Source organism: Biomphalaria glabrata, chromosome 5 (assembly GCF_947242115.1).
Source record: "Biomphalaria glabrata chromosome 5, xgBioGlab47.1, whole genome shotgun sequence".
Taxonomy (NCBI): Eukaryota; Metazoa; Mollusca; class Gastropoda; family Planorbidae; genus Biomphalaria; species Biomphalaria glabrata.
In genome coordinates, this window is record NC_074715.1 from 33,512,548 (window position 1) to 33,534,769 (window position 22,222).

Sequence of the window (22,222 nt, forward strand, 5' to 3'; positions counted from 1 at the left end):
CTAATATTGATAGAAACTAAGGTTAAAGGTTAAATAGCTTTTTAGTTTGATGTTCTTGCTCGACTTGTATACAATTCTTCTAATAAAGCCTCTAATGTTTTGCTTTAGTTCTCAATCAATCCACCAATATTTGTTACCATATGAAACTTTAAATCGCGATATCTTAGTTTTGTGTTACGGTGACATCCTTTCGGTTATTGTTATTTGCTCAAAACTGACACGGCCTTACACTTCTATCGTAATTATACTTTACGGGGCTTTTTCCTTACCATTCTGGGGGAAAAAGCAAAGGGAAACAACGAAATCAAATCGCATCCAAAGGTCCATCAATGCTGTGAGAGGGTTGCGAGCCTTTGTTTTCCCAATGCTGCGCGTACCGCCACTCCCCCACTCTCGACTGGCTGCGTGGACTGACTGACTGTACTCAATCTGTGATAACATCGCACTCTATACCTTTATTTCAATCACCTTCATGTCAACAACAAAAATGTTGAGGGATTACATCTAATTTACAAAGTTAATTCACAAACTGACCCTTGGGAATATTATCTTTATTGTGAGTTGGAGCACAAGGCTCTAGCGTGGAACAAAATAGTAAGTCTTTTTATTTGAGTATTATTGTAAGTTTAGAGCTAACTACAGCCTTTTGATAAACACAATTTGTAGACCCTCTAACCAACGACCGCATGGTTTGAAAAGTGGAGGGAAACTCCATTTTGGTCTTTTTTAAAAAATACTTCTTCCAGACCACAGCCCTCCTAAATCACCCTTTACATGACTTTAAAGTCTATAGAGCATGTGCCTTAATGACAAGGAGGAGCATGTGTTGCTAAGCCTACGACAAAAAGCAGTTTCCCAATCAAATGTCTTTAGCGGTGGATGATTTCATCTCAGAAGTAACAGTTCAACTATATTGAACAGCCAAATACTCACATAGATGTAAATAACCTAATATTAACATAGATGAAAATTCTTGTGAACAGCGTAATACACACATAAATTTCTTATGAACAGACTAATACACTCATAGAGGTCTTGTGAACAGCCAAATACACACATAGATGTCTTGTGAAAAGCCTAATACACACATAGATGTCTTGTGAACAGCCAAATACACACATAGATGTCTTGTGAAAAGCCTAATACACACATAGATGTCTTGTGAACAGCCAAATACACACATAGGTGTCTTGTAAACAGCCAAATACACACATAAATGTCTTGTGAAAAGCCTAATACACACATAGATGTCTTGTGAACAGACTAATACACACATAGATGTCTTGTGAAAAGCCTAATACACACATAGATGTCTTGTGAACAGCCAAATACACACATAGGTGTCTTGTAAACAGCCTAATACACACATAGAGGTCTTGTGAACAGACTAATACACACATAGAGGTCTTGTGAACAGACTAATACACACATAGAGGTCTTGTGAACAGACTAATACACACATAGAGGTCTTGTGAACAGACTAATACACACATAGAGGTCTTATCAACAGACTAATACATACATAGGTGTCTTGTGAACAGACTAATACACACATAGATGTCTTGTGAACAGACTAATACACACATAGAGGTCTTGTGAACAGACTAATACACACATTGAGGTCTTGTGAACAGCCTAATACACACATAGAGGTCTTGTGAACAGACTAATACACACATAGATGTCTTGTGAACAGACTAATACACACATAGATGTCTTGTGAACAGACTAATACACGCATAGATGTCTTGTGAACAGACTAATTTACACATAGATATCTTATAAACAACCTAATACACACATAGATGTCTTGTGAAAAGACTTATACACACACAGATATCTTATAAACAACCTAATACACACATAGAGGTCTTGTGAACAGACTAATACACACATAGTATGACATATGTCTTGTGAAAATCCTAATACATACACATATATCTAGATGTCTAGAACTGTTATGAAAAACGTAAATGTGGCAGTGCAAAACGACAGAAAAAAAAACACGCTACTTTTCATTGGCACAGACCGCAGAAGCGCTTGTAACAGCAGCAAAATGCTGACTAAAAGAACAACACCCTAATATACACTTTCAAATTCAATTTATCAGCTCTATTAAGCGCAAGGCATATTTTTTTTTACTTTATCCAGTTTGCAACAGTGTGATCTTTCATGTGGCGTACTTGTGTCTATTTTAGAAACCTCTCCCGGTGTCCTTTATATTTTCATGTGGCGTACTTGTGTCTATTTTAGAAACCTCTCCCGGTGTCCTTTATATTTTCATGTGGCGTACTTGTGTCTATTTTAGAAACCTCTCCCGGTGTCCTTTATATTTTCATGTGGCGTACTTGTGTCTATTTTAGAAACCTCTCCCGGTGTCCTTTATATTTTCATGTGGCGTACTTGTGTCTATTTTAGAAACCTCTCCCGGTGTCCTTTATATTTTCATGTGGCGTACTTGTGTCTATTTTAGAAACCTCTCCCGGTGTCCTTTATATTTTCGCTTTTCGCCTTGCAACACAAATCTTCATATTGTTTTCGCCCCTTTTGCTATGCCCATAGCCCATAGACATATATATATATATATATATATATGTATGTATATCGATATGCCCACTGTATTTTATTGCTTCCATTTAAAAAGTGTACACAAAGAGCATATTACTCTGCTTACAATGTATCGTGAAAATCTTCAATGAGAGATTTTCTGGATAAAATAACAATGTCAACTAAATAAAGAAGAATTGAGCTATAAGTTAACCATATCTAAATCTCCTTTGTTAGCGATACTTATAGCTTAATATAGTTGCCCATTTGTTTTCCAATAAGTTTGAAGTCCTAGATTGAATGTTTAATTCTTCCTCCAGGCTGAAATTATTTTGCGGTACAAACGGAAGAGCTTTGAACTTTTGATTCTACTAATCTTCTTATCTTATAAAATACAAAACTCAAAGGGCACATCATTCTCATAGACCAGTGATGCCCAACCTAATTCGACATACGGGCCATTTTAATTTCCGACACTCGTGTCGCGGGCCACATGACCGAAAATGTAGGCTACCAAAAAAGTGAAGTCGACTTGAAACAATTATATTAGAAACCTGTGGCTTATGTACTTAATTAATGGGATATTTGAATTTTATCTTTGTTAATAAGGGTTGGAAAATAGCTTCACGTCTCTACTTTTAATGTGAATATTATTGTAGCTACCTTTACCACTGACTCATTTTCTGGTCTCTTTTTGGTGAATATTCCCATCGATCCTCCAATCCCCACTATTTAACCATCTTTATTCACAGCTCAAAGCAAGAATGGCGCCATATTTGTTTTATAATGCTGTTTATATGTTGTTTAAAAAAAACAACAGCTACACTTTCTTTACAAAACAAATATGTTGTATTATTATCATGTTCCACACAAAATTAAAGATCCGTTCACTTTCCCCGGTAGATTCTAAATTCCGAGTCCACTTGTAGCTTTTTCAATTCTCCCATTTCATAAACGTACACATGTTAAAGGTCATGGTACTAATCAATGAGAGAAAAATGAGTTAGGTAAAGATGCATATTTCAATTTTTATTTTTATTTTATTTTTGGACGGAGAAGATTTTCTACATTTTGTGCCAACAGTTCGGCGGGCCTGATGGAACCACGTTGCGGGCCGGATCTGGCTCGCGGGCCGTATTTTGGGCATCACTGTCATAGACCATTAACAAACCACTAAGGTTATCAGCACTTCCTTTAGTTTGCACACCGGAGACACCAACAATCTAATTATTTCAGTTTTATTTGCCGTGTGTAAAAATGTCTAATATTTCGAGAACGAATTTAGAAAGAAGACTAGGACACGACATTTGAAAAATATATAGGTCTTGTGTGGGAGAAGACAAAGAGACATTTGTCAATAAACTTGCTCATGAAACGTTTATACACGTGGATGTAGGTGCATTCGAAAACCAATGAGCCAAGAGCCAGCTATTGCCTGAAAGTTTCGTAAACATATTAAGTAAATTAACCCTCCTTCCCCTCCCAAACAAACGAATGTCAATGAATGAGGGAGACACAATGTCCGCAATCTGCCCTCATAGACATCTTTGTTTCAATAATCAGCCAATGAAGAGATTTGTGAAAATGGCCCAGTCCGCCAGCCCCCACTGAGAGCCCGGGAGATAAAGTTTGTTTAGCGTCATTGAAACTGCCCGTCATTCTTGACCAGGGTACATAATGACCCTGGACACTGTGATGGGTTGCGGGATGAATGACCATGTTATGAGTTCTGCATGGGGGCAATGTTAGATTTGGAAGATGACTATTTTTTTTTGTTGTTGCTTGGGCTAATTGCCTTTTTGAAATATGTGTATCCACACATGTAGTCTCTTATAGGTCAATATTTGAACAAATAAGCAAACAGATCAGCAGGCCAATCAGTATACAAAAGAAAAGACTTTACATAAAATAATGAAGATATAGATTGAAGGGCTTCCTTTTTTTGCTTGGAAACTTTTATGATAAAATACAGTCTTGAGATTCCCGTTAGTTACGTGTTAACAAGATATAAACATTAAAACCAATGCCATATAGTTTTTAAACGGTGATATCTATCTATCTATCTATCTATCTATCTATCTATCTATCTATCTATCTATCTATCTATCTATCTATCTATCTATCTATCTATCTATCTATCTGTCTGTCTGTCTGTCTGTCTGTCTGTCTGTCTATCTATCTATCTATCTATCTAATATATATATATATATATATATATATATATATATATATATATATATATATGCAAATCTAAACCTCATATTATCGAGGCTGATATTTTTTCAGCATGAGCATTGTAGTTAAATGAAATTATAAAAGGGAAAGAAAAAAAAATAAGATCGTTAAACCTTCCTCTTTAGCATTCGCATTAAAAACATGTCCATTAGACTTGAATGCAATGAAACCAATACTGCTGCTACTTCTTACATCATGACTACAACGCTAATGAACCTTTTGATGTTGCTACTGCCTCCTCTGCTCCCTGTTTCTGACCAACTCTCTTCAAAACAAAACAAATTGTTGACGTCCTACTGCAAGGTCTGCAAGACTACTTCCTATCTTGATCAGAGTCCTAATGCTAGGAATGAGATTGATTTCTTGCTGAAAACAAAACAAACTCAGATTCTCATCCCATCTGTCCCTTGCTTTTGAAAATAAAACCAAACATAAAATATGTCAGGGCTGAATGTAAGTAAGCGGAGGTTCCCGGTAGTATTTTTGTGGAGTCCTCGAGACTGGTTTTTTTTTTAAAAGCCTTAAAACTCCACTTATTAATACTACAACTAAAAGTATGCCATGTCTATATTTGCGAAGAGGGATAGAGTACTTGTAATTTCAATTTCATTTTCCTTCTTTTTTTTTTTTGAATATTTATGAAGCATTTTTTAGTCAAAGAAAAAAACATTTCTTTGAGTTTGTGGAGAGCAAGCCGTAGATCCGATTGTAATATCTAAATTATTGTCGACAAAAATGCGAAAATAAATGTTTTAAAAGTTTCTGACTCGACGAAATTCGCTTTTTTATTAATGAATGAAAATGCCAGCATACAAAGTTACTTACATTTGAAACATTTCATGAAAGCAGTGAAACTTTGTGTTATCTAGGGACTTAACGAGTAGAATTTTTTTCTGAACATTTTAAATTATAAAAAAAAATCAATGATAGCGTGTTTGCACTTTTGTAACCTCACCACAACCAGTTGCGTCATAGACAAAAAAAAAACACCACACATTCTACGTGTACATCTTGTTTACATTTCGTAGGAGATGGAAGTTTTCACTCAATGAAGTTTTCAAAATGCTAATTATGTGAATAAGAAGTGGAGTTCATTGAAAGAACAGGAATGCTAAGAATGGTGTTGACGAGAAAGTCAAGTTGCTGAGGGCTATTAGCTACAGAGGAATAAGAAAAGGTAAAAATGTTGGCATCCAGCAGACCAATTAAATCTTGAATGAAAACATAAGTATACTTAGTAATAGACATGCCCTTTACCCTTAGAACCAGCGATACAAAAACACATTTGTGTATTGTAAGTACATCAAAATATAAGCATATTCACAGGAGCCAGTCTTTTCGTCCATTGCTTGCTGTACATGTAACACTATTTAGGATGTGGATCTATTTCTGAGATCTTAGACTGAGTTCTTTTCGGCTTGTGATGCCAATCCTGGTTATTTTATAATCTATGATTACGAATTACTTCTATTACTGGTTTATGTATGACAGTAGTTTATATTTGTGGTTTATACTTGTGCACATGTGTCTTACATTTGTCTTTGATATTTTTGCACATGTGTCTTACATTTGTCTTTGATCCTTGTACACATGTGTCTTACATTTGTCTTTGATCCTTGTACACATGTGTCTTACATTTGTCTTTGATCCTTGTACACATGTATCCTACATTTGTCTTTGGTACTTGTGCACATGTATCCTACATTTGTCTTTGGTACTTGTGCACACGTGTCCTACATTTGTCTTTGGTACTTGTGCACATGTGTCCTACATTTGTCTTTGGTACTTGTGCACATGTATCCTACATTTGTCTTTGGTACTTGTGCACATGTGTCCTACATTTGTCTTTGATACTTAAGCACAAGTGACTACATTTGTGCCTTATGCTTTGTCAGGGGGAGGTATGGCGAGAATGAATGTTAGCTTAATATTTTGGTATGATTATTATATCCCCTTGTTATGAATGCAAAGTGTTGCACGTGTTATGAACTGAATGATTTAGTCTTCTTTGAATGTGCGAGAGAGTGTGTTAAGTTAGTAAGGTCTTGCTCCCGATTCAGGAAGGTTGGACGTTGCTTCCTGGACTGGTGTTATGTATATATGTTTCATTAGAGTTGATGGACTGGTGTTTATGTATTTATATTTATAAGTTGATGGACTAGCGATTGTGAATTAATATTTATTTGAGAGTCGATGTCATTTATTGAATATTAAAGTTATTCATTGTTATTATCAAGAGTTGGAGTTTATTCAGTAATAAGTAATTCTAATGGACCTCATTCACCAATCGTAAACAAACAACATTTAGTCACGTGATCTTATTGATAAAACAACGGGAAAAACTGTCACGTGACAACCATCATGAATTAAACATTAGATCCTAAATTATATAGAAGAGATAGAGCACCACGTGCTAAATGTTGTTTGTTTACGATTGGTGAATGAGGTCCATTGAGTGGATATCTAGAGTCAAACTGTATCAAGTAAACACTTTTCGTATAAGTAAATCTCAAGTGAGCCACACAACAACCAAACTCAAAACAAGAATGTGAACCCTCACATGCTTGTGCACATGCGACCTACATTTGTGTCTTATGCTTGTGTACTACATTTGGGCCTAATTATTGTGCACGTGAGCCCTACATTTGTGTCATATACTTGTGCACATATGTCCAACATTTGTGTCCTAGACTTGTGCACATAAACTAGAGCATATTATGTCTCCCTTTAAAATAAATGTAAATAAAAGCTGCTAATTTCGGTATTCTCAAACATTACAGGTAAATACATAAAATCTAATGGATATAAAGAGGAAATTTGTGGTTTATACGTGGGCACATTTCGGTTGGCTATTCTGAATCATCACAGGTAAATACATAAACAAATAATGGACCAGATATTAAAAGAGATAATATAGAATGTTATTTGAAGAAAATTCCGTTGGGAATTAAAAAAAAAATTTTCTCCTGGTAATTGAAACTGAAAAATCTGGAAACATAATATGAACTCAATAAGGCTAATATTGTCTGAGTTTGAAAGCTGATCCTCTAATTAATGGGCTCAGTAAAACATGGCCGTAATTAAGTAATTATTTCGAACATTTATTTTTTGGATTTAAATGGGTCAATTTTAGCGAGATTCAAAACAGTGGCAACATTTCTTTAATAATGCAAAGAAGAAGTAATTTACATCTTTAGCGGCCCACTCAAAGAAAAGTTACATTTGTTTCTGTGTTGCTTGTTCGTCCGTTGTCCGCACGTCTATATGTCGCCATCTTCTCTATAGTACTTAAACTAGGTGCAACGGCTTTTCAAATGAAATTATAGGCATATACATAAAAATAAAAAAAAATAATGATGATAATAATAATAATAGACAGCTTGGGTTACCTCGCATGTGTTATCTAACGTGTGTATATAATAAATGTGTGAGTACGATTGACCCCCAGGTGCTATTACTTCACGAGTTTGTGTGTTACTCAAGCTCCTTTTATTTTATTTGTTATGTCAAAACAAATATTAATCCAAGGGGAAGTTATTCTTTAAAAAAGGCTACTTAGAATTGGACCAATTGTCTGAGCCAACATCTGGACCTTCTACACTTCAATTTTCAATCATCTATGTTTGTTTTCCATGTCTAAATTAAGTATGTCAATTGTCCGTGTCAACTTATACACTATGATCCTACTGATACATCTTTTTTGCCTTGTCACACTTTGCCAATTTGTTTTCCACACGTGCGCATGTATATTATTGTTATTGAAATGGTATTAGACTTCTACACTCTATAAACTTAATATATTAGCTTTTGGTTTCAATGACTACATAATTATTTACCTAATGAAAACACGTTAGCCTTAAGTTAGCCATAATATTCTATAATATATATATCACCGGATATGTTATATGCACATTCTTTTTCATTTGCTTAAGCCCTGTTTCCCATACCTTTATGACTGAGTTCCACATAAAGTCATAAAAATCAGGGAAAACAACACTTATGTGTAGACAATCAACGTACCTGTCGGTTAGGGAAGAGTTGTCTTAAGATTCAGCCACTGGTTAAATACCTTGATGATGGCAGGTTGGCAGGAAAAGGTTTGTATGGCTGCCACGGTCGTACATCAGTTGAGGAGGTTATGTCCTGAACAGCAGCTTAGGTATCACCATGTCATCCTGTATCGCCATTAGGAACAAAGCTTCAGATAACCAATTGTAAAAACATCACAATGTTTTGCCACTTGTAACATCATGATGTGGTACCACATGTAACAACTTGATGTGGTACCAAATGTATCATCATGGTGTGGCAACACATATTACACTATAGTGTGGCACCACATGTAACATCATGGCACCGCTTGTAACATCATAGTGTGGCCCCACTTGTAACATCAAGGCACCATTTGTAACATCATGGCACCACCTGTTACAACATCATTCGTAGTGAACTAACATTGTACAATTTAAAATTGTTTTAGTAATTACGTATTCTCAGGTTCTCATATAAAGTCTCATAATTAATATAGAATTTCTCTACATATATACACACAATTCTCTACTTATATACACACAATTCTCGACATACATACAAACAATTCTCTATATACATACACACAATTCTCTACATACTTACAAGCAATTCTCTACACATATATAAACAATTCTCTACATACATACACGCAATTCTCTACATACATACAAACAATTTTCTACATACATACACGCAATTCTCTACATACTTATACTGAGTCTACAAAGTATAGCTTCGTATAGTTATTGTCTAATAGTATCATATAAAAAAAAATAAAGTTGTCACCGAACTTAATTTTACAACTTGTTACAACTTGTAACACTTAGAAGACTTGATCGCCATGCAAGCTCTAGTTTCAGAGACCCCCTTATAGACAGCCAAGGCATGCATGGTTTCACTGATACAAGATTAGAGCCTTATGAAGTCGGATGCAATGATATAAGATTAGAATCTTATAAAGTTAGAAGTCTGATGCAGTGATACGAACTAGAGCCTTATGGAGGCTGGAGCACTGATACAAGGCTACAATCTATGATACAAGACTTATGAAGTCTGATGTAATGATATAAGACTTGAGTCTTATGGAGACTGCTGCACTAATAAAAGGATACAGTCTTATGGAGACTAGTGCACTGATACAGGACTAGAGTCTTATGAAGACCGGCGCACTGATACAAGACTAGAGACATAAGACTCTTGCACTGATATGTTTAAATACACAGGTAAATTATGATGTAATTCTTTGTTATCTTTTTTGTTTGCGTTTTTAAACGACCCCCGTTTTTTTTTTATAACCTTAACGATGAAAGAGAGCAAGAAACCTAGTGAGAATAGATACTTATTCCTTTTTTGTTTTTTATAAACCTATTATGTTACTTGTAGACCTACCGTGGTACACTTTCATCTAACAGACCTATTATGTTACTTGTAGAACTACCGTGGTACACTTTCATCTAACAGACCTATTATGTTACTTGTAGACCTACCGTGGTACACTTTCATTTAACAGACCTATTATGTTACTTGTAGACCTACCGTGGTACACTTTCATTTAATAGACCTATTATGTTACTTGTAGACCTACCGTGGTACACTTTCATTTAACAGACCTATTATGTTACTTGTAGACCTACCGTGGTACACTTTCATTTAACAGACCTATTATGTTACTTGTAGACCTACCGTGGTACACTTTCATTTAACAGACCTATTATGTTACTTGTAGACCTACCGTGGTACACTTTCATTTAACAGACCTATTATGTTACTTGTAGACCTACCGTGGTACACTTTCATTTAACAGACCTATTATGTTACTTGTAGGCCTACCGTGGTACACTTTCATTTAACAGACCTATTATGTTACTTGTAGACCTACCGTGGTACACTTTCATTTAACAGACCTATTATGTTACTTGTAGACCTACCGTGGTACACTTTCATTTAACAGACCTATTATGTTACTTGTAGACCTACCGTGGTACACTTTCATTTAATAGACCTATTATGTTACTTGTAGACCTACCGTGGTACACTTTCATTTAACAGACCTATTATGTTACTTGTAGACCTACCGTGGTACACTTTCATTTAACAGACCTATTATGTTACTTGTAGACCTACCGTGGTACACTTTCATTTAACAGACCTATTATGTTACTTGTAGACCTACCGTGGTACACTTTCATTTAACAGACCTATTATGTTACTTGTAGACCTACCGTGGTACACTTTCATTTAACAGACCTATTATGTTACTTGTAGACCTACCGTGGTACACTTTCATTTAACAGACCTATTATGTTACTTGTAGACCTACCGTGGTACACTTTCATTTAACAGACCTATTATGTTACTTGTAGACCTACCGTGGTACACTTTCATTTAACAGACCTATTATGTTACTTGTAGACCTACCGTGGTACACTTTCATTTAACAGACCTATTATGTTACTTGTAGACCTACCGTGGTACACTTTCATTTAACAGACCTATTATGTTACTTGTAGACCTACCGTGGTACACTTTCATTTAACAGACCTATTATGTTACTTGTAGACCTACCGTGGTACACTTTCATTTAACAGACCTATTATGTTACTTGTAGACCTACCGTGGTACACTTTCATTTAACAGACCTATTATGTTACTTGTAGACCTACCGTGGTACACTTTCATTTAACAGACCTATTATGTTACTTGTAGACCTACCGTGGTACACTTTCATTTAACAGACCTATTATGTTACTTGTAGACCTACCGTGGTACACTTTCATTTAACAGACCTATTATGTTACTTGTAGGCCTACCGTGGTACACTTTCATTTAACAGACCTATTATGTTACTTGTAGACCTACCGTGGTACACTTTCATTTAACAGACCTATTATGTTACTTGTAGACCTACCGTGGTACACTTTCATTTAACAGACCTATTATGTTACTTGTAGACCTACCGTGGTACACTTTCATTTAATAGACCTATTATGTTACTTGTAGACCTACCGTGGTACACTTTCATTTAACAGACCTATTATGTTACTTGTAGACCTACCGTGGTACACTTTCATTTAACAGACCTATTATGTTACTTGTAGACCTACCGTGGTACACTTTCATTTAACAGACCTATTATGTTACTTGTAGACCTACCGTGGTACACTTTCATTTAACAGACCTATTATGTTACTTGTAGACCTACCGTGGTACACTTTCATTTAACAGACCTATTATGTTACTTGTAGACCTACCGTGGTACACTTTCATTTAACAGACCTATTATGTTACTTGTAGACCTACCGTGGTACACTTTCATTTAACAGACCTATTATGTTACTTGTAGAACTAACCGTTGTACCGTTTTTTTTTTCAAAGTATCACTCTGTTGCGTGCCTTGCAATTCAGTTTTTTTTTTAAATCTTGACAAGCACATGTTACAGATTTGAAGATAATGATTGTTCGTCACGTGCCAAAAGACGCCCCCGTTCCACCCTTGTCTTCTTTCAAGGAAAAAAGAAGACTTGAAAAGATCATTAGAAATGACAAAATAATTTTTTACGTTGTGTAACGGAGCATGTAATGACAACACAAACGCAGCACCTGTCTCTGTCTGGATCTGAAGGTTGATCTGTTACTGGTAGGAAACGTACTTTACATTTCTATGATCTCTTTTTGTTTTTCAAGCGAACTGTCTGATGAAATATTTCAAGTTCTGACAAATAGGAACTGTTCGATTGGTTAAGTCTCATTAGATTTATGTTTGGTTCAAAAGGAAGTTAGGTTGCAAGCAACTAAAAAGATTTTGCAGTCATTTCATTGCAGAAAGAATAAAATGTCAAAAGGAGTTATTTCATTGCAGAAAAAATGAAATAACAGATGGAGTCATTTCATTGCAGAAAGAATGAAATAGCAAAAGGAGTTATTTCAAAGCACAGAAATTTAAAAAAAGTCATCTCGCTACTCAAAGTTATATCATAGAAGAAAGAATAGAATAGCGAATGTGTATTCAGAGAATCAAGTTGATGAAGCTACAGCGCTGCACGGATAGTTCTACGCAATTCTGATACTGCTCATCTGCGTAAACTTTATAGGCTTCATGTGAAATGTCAAGGTGGCCTCACTTTGTCATCAGAGCAACTCTACTGCTGAAACTTTATAGGCTTCATGTGAAATGTCAAGGTGGCCTCACTTTGTCCTCAGAGCAACTCTACTGCTGAAACGCTCACGTAGTTCCTGAACCTGAGCTCCACGGACTCAACGCTTCTAGATCTAGTTGTGCTCCGTTTTCCATTCAATCCTCTTGATTATCCGCCTTTTCAGTAGACCTAAGCTATGGAGCTCGCTCCAAGTTGATCTCAGATAGACCACATGCATAACTACATTTAAGAACAACATGGCGCTTTGAATCTACTTTACATTTTTAAACCTTAACATTCACCTTCACATTCACCTTCACATTAACCTTCACATTCACCTTCACATTCACCTTCACATTCACCTTCACATTCACCTTCACATTCACCTTAACATTCACCTATCCCAGAGTCCAACCGATGGGGCACCATTCTTCTTAATCTTTCAAGAATCTATTTCAAGGCCCTTTGATGTTTTCCCATCTCTTTCTCTGTATGTCTTCTGCAGGAAAAACTTGACGAGCCCTGTTGATCTCGTCTAGCAATGCAGTTTAAGTTTGCATTTACTGTGGTCAGGAGGCCCCTGTTTGTCAACAACGCTCTCTAATTCAATTACTATTATTATTGTGTTTACATATTACATTATCTTTAGCCTAAATTCTTCTGTTCAGTAGTGATGCGTAGCTGACAATAATCGAATAAGTCTCTACGATAAATTTCAAAGAAATAGTACATTTCACTTGGTTCAAATCAAAGGGAAAAAAAATTCTACTAATTACTTGATCAGCATTAAAATAAATATAATACTTTTTTTTCATGGACACATTAATTATTTTTTTTAATGAGTTTGAGATCGTTAGAAAAATGTTACTTTGAAAAGTTTGAATTACAAGGTTGACATGATTGAGTTATTATCAAGACACATAGTACATGTGTTAATGAATGCGCGTGTGTGAAAGGTGAGCCTTTCTGGGTTTTGTATGTGTATGTATCTCATATGTGCGTGTGTGTGCATGAGGAGTTAGTGTGTGTGTGCCTATTTCCTTCTCGTACGTGTGTGAGCTAAAAGGTTGATTCAATCTGATGTTTCACGCTCAAGTTGGCTAAGCCAACATCTCACGTGAAACTCCTGCATGGGGAGAGTGCCAAGACAAACACCACGAAACGTTCACTAGGGAACCAAACATGTACAACATGTTCACTAGGGAACCAAACATGTACAACAGATAGCTTAGAATTCCTTGCAATTAGGAGTTGGATTGAGAAGCAAATCCCTCTCAGCAGGCTGAGCTGAGTACCATCTTCAAAACTAACAAATTACCAGCAGAGCTGAGTACCATCTTCAAAACTAACAAATTACCTTTCAATTTTTTTTAACGGCCCTGAACATTTTAAATACCTTTTGTTTTCATAGAACAAAGTTCTATCATTCGAATTTATTAATTTTATGAATATCCACTAAAGTTATTACCAGGTGACAATAACATTACAAGACATCTTGATAATAAGTTTGAAGAATAGAAGGATAAACTGTTATTTACAGCAGTAAATACCGGGGAGGGGAGTTGTCCATTGTTTTTTCAACCCCCTCTCTCTCTCTCTATCTCTCTCTTGGTCACAAACCATTCTCAGATTATTATATTTGTTAGAACTAAGCTTGTTATGCTGACCAAGTGATACTAAGAGTCGGAACTACGTTTGTTATGTTGACTAAGTGATACTAAGAGTCAGAAGTTTGTTATGTTGTAACATATAGCACTTCTATCCGAAGAATACCAGAATGACAAAATACAACAAGTAAAGGAATTTGCATGAAATGTTTGTAAGTTTGTAAAGTTTCTCATAAAGGATGAACCACAGCGTTAAGTACAAATTTGTCCTAGCACATGGGACGAGGAATGTGCCTTTATCTTTGTGTCTTTCAGAGTATTTTATTAAATTTTGTATTTGAAGATTATGGTTCAGTGTTTTATGTATGATTGCTACTTTACTCTTCAGTCTTCTGTCCTGAAGGCTTTCTAAATTTAGTGATTTTACTAAAGGTGTTACTCTAGTCAAATGTGAATATTCGTTTGTTATGAATCTCACTGCTCTATTTTGTGTCTGTTCCAGTTTCTTAATGTTTTCTTGAGTTGAGTAGATTTACATCTGACAGAAAACATCAGAAAGTCCACGGAAAACGTACACTTGACAACAAATCTAGTTGAAACAAGAAAGACAATCCTGATGTAGTTAGCGGTTGTGTGCCTTGCTTCGAAATACGTTGAGACATAATTCTCTCACAGACAGGAGTAGTCTTTAATTAAACACGCATCATATACCCTCTGGCCTTAATTAAAGACTTATCATATAACCTCTGGCTTAATGAATGATTCTATTTTTTATCAGAATGATTTCAGAAAGTTTTTATTAAACTAAAATAAAACAAAAGTTATTTATTTACTCAATGTGAAACTGAATCAATCATACACACTCGCAACTTGGTTATCTTATCTAGAAATATAATCTGGTGCTAGATTTCAGTCGCAAGCTTCAGTTCAGCGTTTATTTCAATACAAATCTTTCTATATCTTTTACTTCAGTCTTGGTTGCTATATACTGACATTCCAGAATTCATAATGAGAATCTAAAAAAAAAACTGTTAATGAAAATGTCGATGATGTTTCGTTTGCCTTCAAGATACACTCGTCTGAATAGCATGAATAAAACCAGGTGGCGCTGTCGATGACTTAAAGACCAAATAGTAGCTCAGTGTCATGTCCAGATGATCCCCAAGGCGGAAACGTTCATTTGGAGCGTCTGTGACCGGAAGGTGTTACGGGGAAAAAAAGGAAGAGGGGCAAGCGTAGAGTAAAAAGTAGAACATTAGCAAGACGATCGTCTTGGAACAATTTGATTTTCTCTAGAAACTGATCTAGATCTATTTCTATTCCTAGGTCAGAGCTCTCTAGAATCTAAAGATATAAATAGTTTTGATAGGATGAGATGGAAAATAAACAAAGAAGTGGACAGTGTTACAGTGTTCTACACAAAACATAGAAAAATGGGGCGAACTTGTGGGCACATCAGAGAAGAATGGGGCGAACTTGTGGGCACATCAGAGAAGAATGGGGCGAACTTGTGGGCACATAAAAGAAGAATGGGGAGAACTTATGGGCACAAGGCACATGGTATTCTTACAGCCGTTATGCTTCATATGACTTCAGAACGGATGAAGGTGAAAACGTTAAAGACGTAACGGATTCGGACCCGGAAGCTCTGGAAGCTATTCAAGCCATTTGTTTTTTACAAAGCTTATGTCAACTCACTATGACTGTCTATCTGGTAGAAAATGTGTACACCATAGAATTATATATTATACCTAGACTGGAAATCGGAAACAAATTCTTATCCGCGATTGATCAATTCACAGACATATATATAAATAAATAAATAAATATATATATATATGGTGGGTTTGGCACAGAACAAACTAAATGACATGACGAAGGCAACTCGTAGAACGATTTCAAACTGTTTATTATACATTATAGACCTGCAGCCTTGACAAAACAATGAACATTAGGAAGAACACTGCAGGATCAAACAAGGTGGTATTGGAGTGGACGCGACCCAGTGAGTTTCAATGCAGGACGCCAGCAGGAAAAGGAATTCAAATCCCCGCTACCGGGGCAGAGGTCAACTTGATCCATTGCTGACCGGTGCTTGGTCAAGTTGAGCGACCCGTATATCAGGTCCTCCCCACTACATATAAATTTATGTACGTAATCCTTTTCAAGCTGAAGGGAAGTCGCCCCATTCAATCTTTTCGTCTTAGAAAAATAACGATCTTTAGTTTTCAAAGTTTAGAAATAATGCAAAATCATTTCTCGGATTTTCTTTAGAATGGGCTATTAATCACAGAACTATAGGCCTATATTCATGCAAATATATGAAACAAAGCCATTTCCTGTTAGTTTCCATTGAGATAGTGTTTCAAAAATCCTAGATCGAAATAGATCTAATTAAGGCAGTTGATTTTAATCATCTTATGAATATTTAAATAGATTGACTACCTAGATCTTTCTAGAGAATGTATCTAAAAGTTGCAAAATAATAATTATGAGACGAGAGTACTCTTATTTTTGATGTTCAATTACTAGATCTAGATCTAAAAATTTAAATTATATGTTACCTAGGTTAGGGTTGAAAAAAATACTTTACCTCTTACAGCCACTTTCCAAAAACAACCCTTTGATCCAACTTTCTAAAAAAGTTTCACGACATTTTTGTAGTTTTTAAAGATTTCCAGTCTAGATATAATATATATAAGTCTATGGTGTACACGTTATATCTCCGACACCCAATCTCGGATCAAGTAGAAATTTTGCAAAATTATTTCTTTTACCTGACAACACAAAAGGCAATAAAAAAATTTAAACAATTAGTTAATTAACTATAGGTAATTAGTTATTTTGTTTGGTATCTCGAACAAGGGAAAGAAATAGTGCTTGACTGAAATTTTATCTGACAACACAAGAGTCAATAAAAAAATTAAACAATTAGTTAATTAACTATAGGTAATTAGTTATTTTGTTTGGTATCTCAAACAAGGGAAAGAAATAGTGCTTGACTGAAATGGTATATGCTGAATTGGTCCCCTTTATAGGGTCATAAATACCTCACTAGCAGAGTGGTTAGCACGTCGGCCCAAGAAGAGTTCGAATTCAGGTCGTTCTCCCCTTTAAAGAAAATGCTTTTAAAAACCGATTACGGTAAAATTCACCCAGACATCCCTTTCTTTCTCTCACTGATCCAGTTAAGTGAAAGTATCCTAGCGTATTGAGAAAGCTAAAGGTTAAACAAAAACAATTGGTAAAAATATTTCTAATCGCACAGATGTATTATTGTTGGTCTAAATCTACCACAAATTTAATTACACGTCTGATTTAAACTAATTGATACAATTACACTTGGTATAAGCTTGGTTTTTTAAGAAAAGTAATTTTTAAGTTTTTCTTGTGTTATATTCCGTTTCATTCTAAAATTTACGTCTGCTGTCAATAAAAAAAAATTAGTTCAACTTTTATTCACATATCAGAATATTTGAAATATCGAACATAAACAGAGTGAGCTTAGTTATAGAACATAATCTTTTTTTTTTCAAGGAATATCTGTAACTTGCAAGTTAGTAGTCTTGTTTCAATCAGGTTTTCCCCCAGCCCTCAAGCAGATTTAAAAACAACATTCAATTTTTTTTTTTTTTAAAAAGAAAAGGAAATTACGCAGAGCGGCAGAGGACCGCATCTTCTTAATCTGTCTCCTGAGGCAAAGGCTCAAGCAGGTCATTAAACTATACTTAATATGTCTCCTGATAAGTATTTCTACTTCCTCAGTTATTTGTTGGATTCTCATTGGCTTCTCTTTTCAGTTTCCAAAGATGTGGTCCAGACCTTCTGGTCCTGCCTATTCCAGTTTAGTGTTTGCTTGATAATACTCTACTAAAAAATAAGCATGATGAAAAAAATATTTCTTTACACAGTTGTAACATAAGCTCCAATGAAAGTCAATCATTCATCAATCAATCAATCAATCAATCTATCTATCAATCTATTTATCTATCTATCTATCTATCTATCTATCTATCTATCTATCTATCTATCTATCTATCTATCTATCTATCTATCTATCTATCTAGTGTGTGTGTGTGTGTGTGTGTTTCTATTCAAATGTAATCTGACCTAGATTCTTTTCGAATATTACTAAAGAGAAACTCTGCGATGGCAAGTAAAAGACTTTACAATGATAGCCAACAAAACTATTCAGTATTAGAATTATGTATGAAATGAGATCAAGGACTTCGACATTAGATCAATTTATATACTGTTGTTTCTCCGTGGTATCAAAAGCATTGAATGATATACTAGACCAAGTTCTACTTGGGTGTGATGTAAACTAGACCAAGTTCTACTTGGGTGTGATGTAAACTAGACCAAGTCCTACTTTGGTGTGATGTAAACTAGACCACGTTCTACTAGGGTGTGATGTAAACTAGACCAAGTCCTACTTGGGTGTGATGTAAACTGGACCAACTTCTACATGGGTGTGATGTAAACCTGACCGAGTTCTATTTGGGTGTGATGTAAACCGGACCGAGTTCTACTTGGGTGTGATGTAAACCTGACCGAGTTCTACTTGCGTGTGATGCAAACTAGACTAATTTCTACTTGGGTGTGATGTAAATCTGACCGAGTTCTACGTGGGTGTGATGTAAACTACACTAATTTCTACCTAAGTGTGATGTAAACTAGACCAAGTTCTACTTGGGTGTGATGTAAACTAGACCAAGTTCTACTTGGGTGTGATGTATACTAGACTAATTTCTACTTGGGTGTGATGTAAACTAGACTAATTTCTACTTGGGTGTGATGTAAACTAGACCAAGTTCTACTTGGTGTGATGTAAACTAGACTAATTTCTACTTGGGTGTGATGCAAGCTAGATTAATTCCTACTTGTGTGTGATGTAAACTAGACCAAGTTCAAGACTAAACATATGATACGCCTCAAAGGTGATACGAAATGTATAATGTATTTGACCTAAATAATTCCAGAATGTCTTTATGTCCTTGCATTGTCCCTATTTCGTTGGACCAAGATCTTTGGAAAATAGATTTTAAAAGATATTGCTGTCGCATTGCTGCATTCTTTGGTTGTATTGTAGTATATAGGGCAGTGGCGGTTGAAAGACATGTTGTAGTTGTTCTCATTTGAAAAAAAAATTAAAATCAAGAAAATAATAATTAAAAATAGCTAAGATACTAGGATAATTAGAAAATATTCCTTTTTTTTTTTTTTTGGAAAAAAAAAGGGGGGGTGTGGCTTCACATCGACCTAAGTAAGGGCACCGTAAAGCCATGTGACATAAAAATTCCAGGTTTAATTTAACTTTGTGACAAGAGTTTACTTAACAGCTCCTAACATTTGCTCATTTCATTTCTTTCTTTTTGTAAGGAAGTAATTCTGACGTGACGAGGCTGCAGTAGCGTAACAAAATACAAGGTAGATAATAATAATTGAAAACAACTCTATAGAAAATAGTGAGGGATCGAAATATGTGTTCTCACACGGCTCGTATATGCATGACAGCTCATTTGGAACAAACCAAGTGTGCATATATACTTTTGTTTTCATACAGTGGTCACAACTGTTGGATTTGGTGGCCTTGTCATGTGCTGAGCCGGACATAAGGACCTGTTAGGTCTTGAATAAATAAACCATGATTGAAGCCAAGGTGCTTTTCATTCACAAAGATTGACTGGGAACAATGAATGTAACATCGGAAATGAGTAGCTACTGAACCAAGGGAGACTACAATCCATCTTCGGAATCACCGCATATATATATTTCGGATACCACTTTTCCGCATGTTAAGCAAAGTATTTCATTCAAGAAAATGTGTTCCAAGACAGCTGTCTCCATTGTCCTCCTGATGAAAAGCAGCTGCTGCTGTTGTATGGCTGGATGGCTGCCTGGTCATGTGCTGTCGTCAATAAAAACTTACATATCCAATAGTTATCCCTGTAAAAAGCTAATTTCGATAGTGTTTTCACTTATGTTGGGAAATTTAATACCCAAGGATGGTATTCGTTTTTATTCACTATCTATCACTTTAAGAAGTTTTTATTGCTTTAGGCATTATAGTTTGTTTTTTTAATTATAATTTAAGAAATCGAACATCTCATGCATCATGTATTGTCCTGTTTTCTGTTTTCTTCTTTTTTTTTCAGTTAGTATCCTGAAAAATTTGACTAGTGTTTTTTTTATAAGTTTACGAAGCTGAAAAAAAAGTTCATATTCTCTCTCATACGAAACTGATATTTTTCTTTTGTGCTTGTGTTATTATTAATGCTACCACCATTGCCGAGTAATACCTAAAAATACGAATCTAAATAATTAACGTAACGAAAAGAAGAGACAATCGTTCATAGTCAGCAAAATATAGCCAAGGGAGATTACTTTATACACAATGAATGAAACGGTTTGACCTGGCAACCGATATTTAGTTCTTTAGTCAATTTATTATTATGGTATGATTGTTTTTTCCAATATTATAACCAAAAAACACAACAAAACAAACAAGGTTACAAAAGACAGTTTGTGTGGAAACACAAACTCAAAATCGGCCCCCGAAGTAAAATGTTTTACATAATTCGGATAATCCTTCAGAGTTGAAGATAGTTTACTTCCTAGTCCAAACCTCCCGCAGGACGACGGGGGATGGGAGCAGGCAGGGTTTGAACCTTCGATCGTCGATAAATCCAAACGACAGTCCAGCGCGCAAACCGCACGACCAGTGGTCCACCCAGGTAGGCTTCAATATTTTCAGAAAGAAAATCCGAATGAAATTATATTAAAGACAAATGAGAGATAAGAATGGAGAAAGAAGGTTAACAGATCTTGTGTAGTGCCCCAACCGTCCCGCAGATCAAAGGATACGTGAAAGTGAATGTAAAGTTAGATGTGAACCTGGCCTAACTAGTTTGTGGTCTATAGGGCAGATGATGTAAAGTTCATCTGTTTTTGTGGCCTACGGTTAACGAGGGTGTCATGTAGCCAGCACAACGACCAACCGCCTTTGCTTTTCCCCAACTAATGTCAGGTACCCATTAGAGCTGGGTAGACTCAGAAGTTGAAAATCCCAGTCTTCACCAGGATTCGAACCCGGGACCCTCGGTTCGAACTTAAATAAGTTAATTGTTTTGAAAAGGCTCAATCTCAATCTCATATTCCAATCCTTAAAAAAAAAAAAAAAAAAAAAAAAACTTCCACTATAAAAAATGTTTATGAAAATAATGTTTATAAGATTACTATTCGTCTTTAATTAGGTCTAACATATAATGCATACTAATTAGCTTTTTCTTATAAAAAACTGCTTGCATAATTAATTTTTAAAATTAGAATTTTCGCTTTCAGGAAAAAAAAAAGTAGCCTTTGCTTCAGAACTTTGAATGGTCTAAAATATTGTGAAGTCGGATTTTCAATATCTCTTCTAGTTTACGAGATCTAAACGGGACGGACGGACAGACGGACAGACATTTCACACAAAACTAATAGCGTCGTTTCCCCTTTCGGGGGCCGCTAACAAAAACATTCCGTCTTTCGTACTTTGCATGTAACATATACACCACGAGCAGGTCGGGGGGGGGGGGGGAGGGGGGACTTTGTTTTTTTCTTGTGGCTACCAAGAATGTGAAGTGACATACAATAAAGCAAAGCTTTAACACCGCCTACACA

At 35.5% G+C, this 22,222-nt stretch overlaps 1 protein-coding gene across 3 annotated transcripts in view; it reads left to right on the forward strand.

Annotated features, from left to right (window-relative positions):
- Positions 1–394: 394 nt before the first annotated feature.
- The window catches only part of LOC106060387 (orexin receptor type 2-like), a 150,099-nt gene continuing 128,271 nt past the window's right edge, over positions 395–22,222 (forward strand). For 2 of the 3 annotated variants that reach the window (XM_056030452.1, XM_056030453.1), the window contains exon 1: positions 395–594. The gene's annotated coding sequence lies outside the window, so the exon portion shown is untranslated. Of the gene's footprint in view, positions 595–7,307; positions 7,651–22,222 lie in introns of those variants that run through there. The other variant, XM_056030451.1, reaches the window with a different exon arrangement.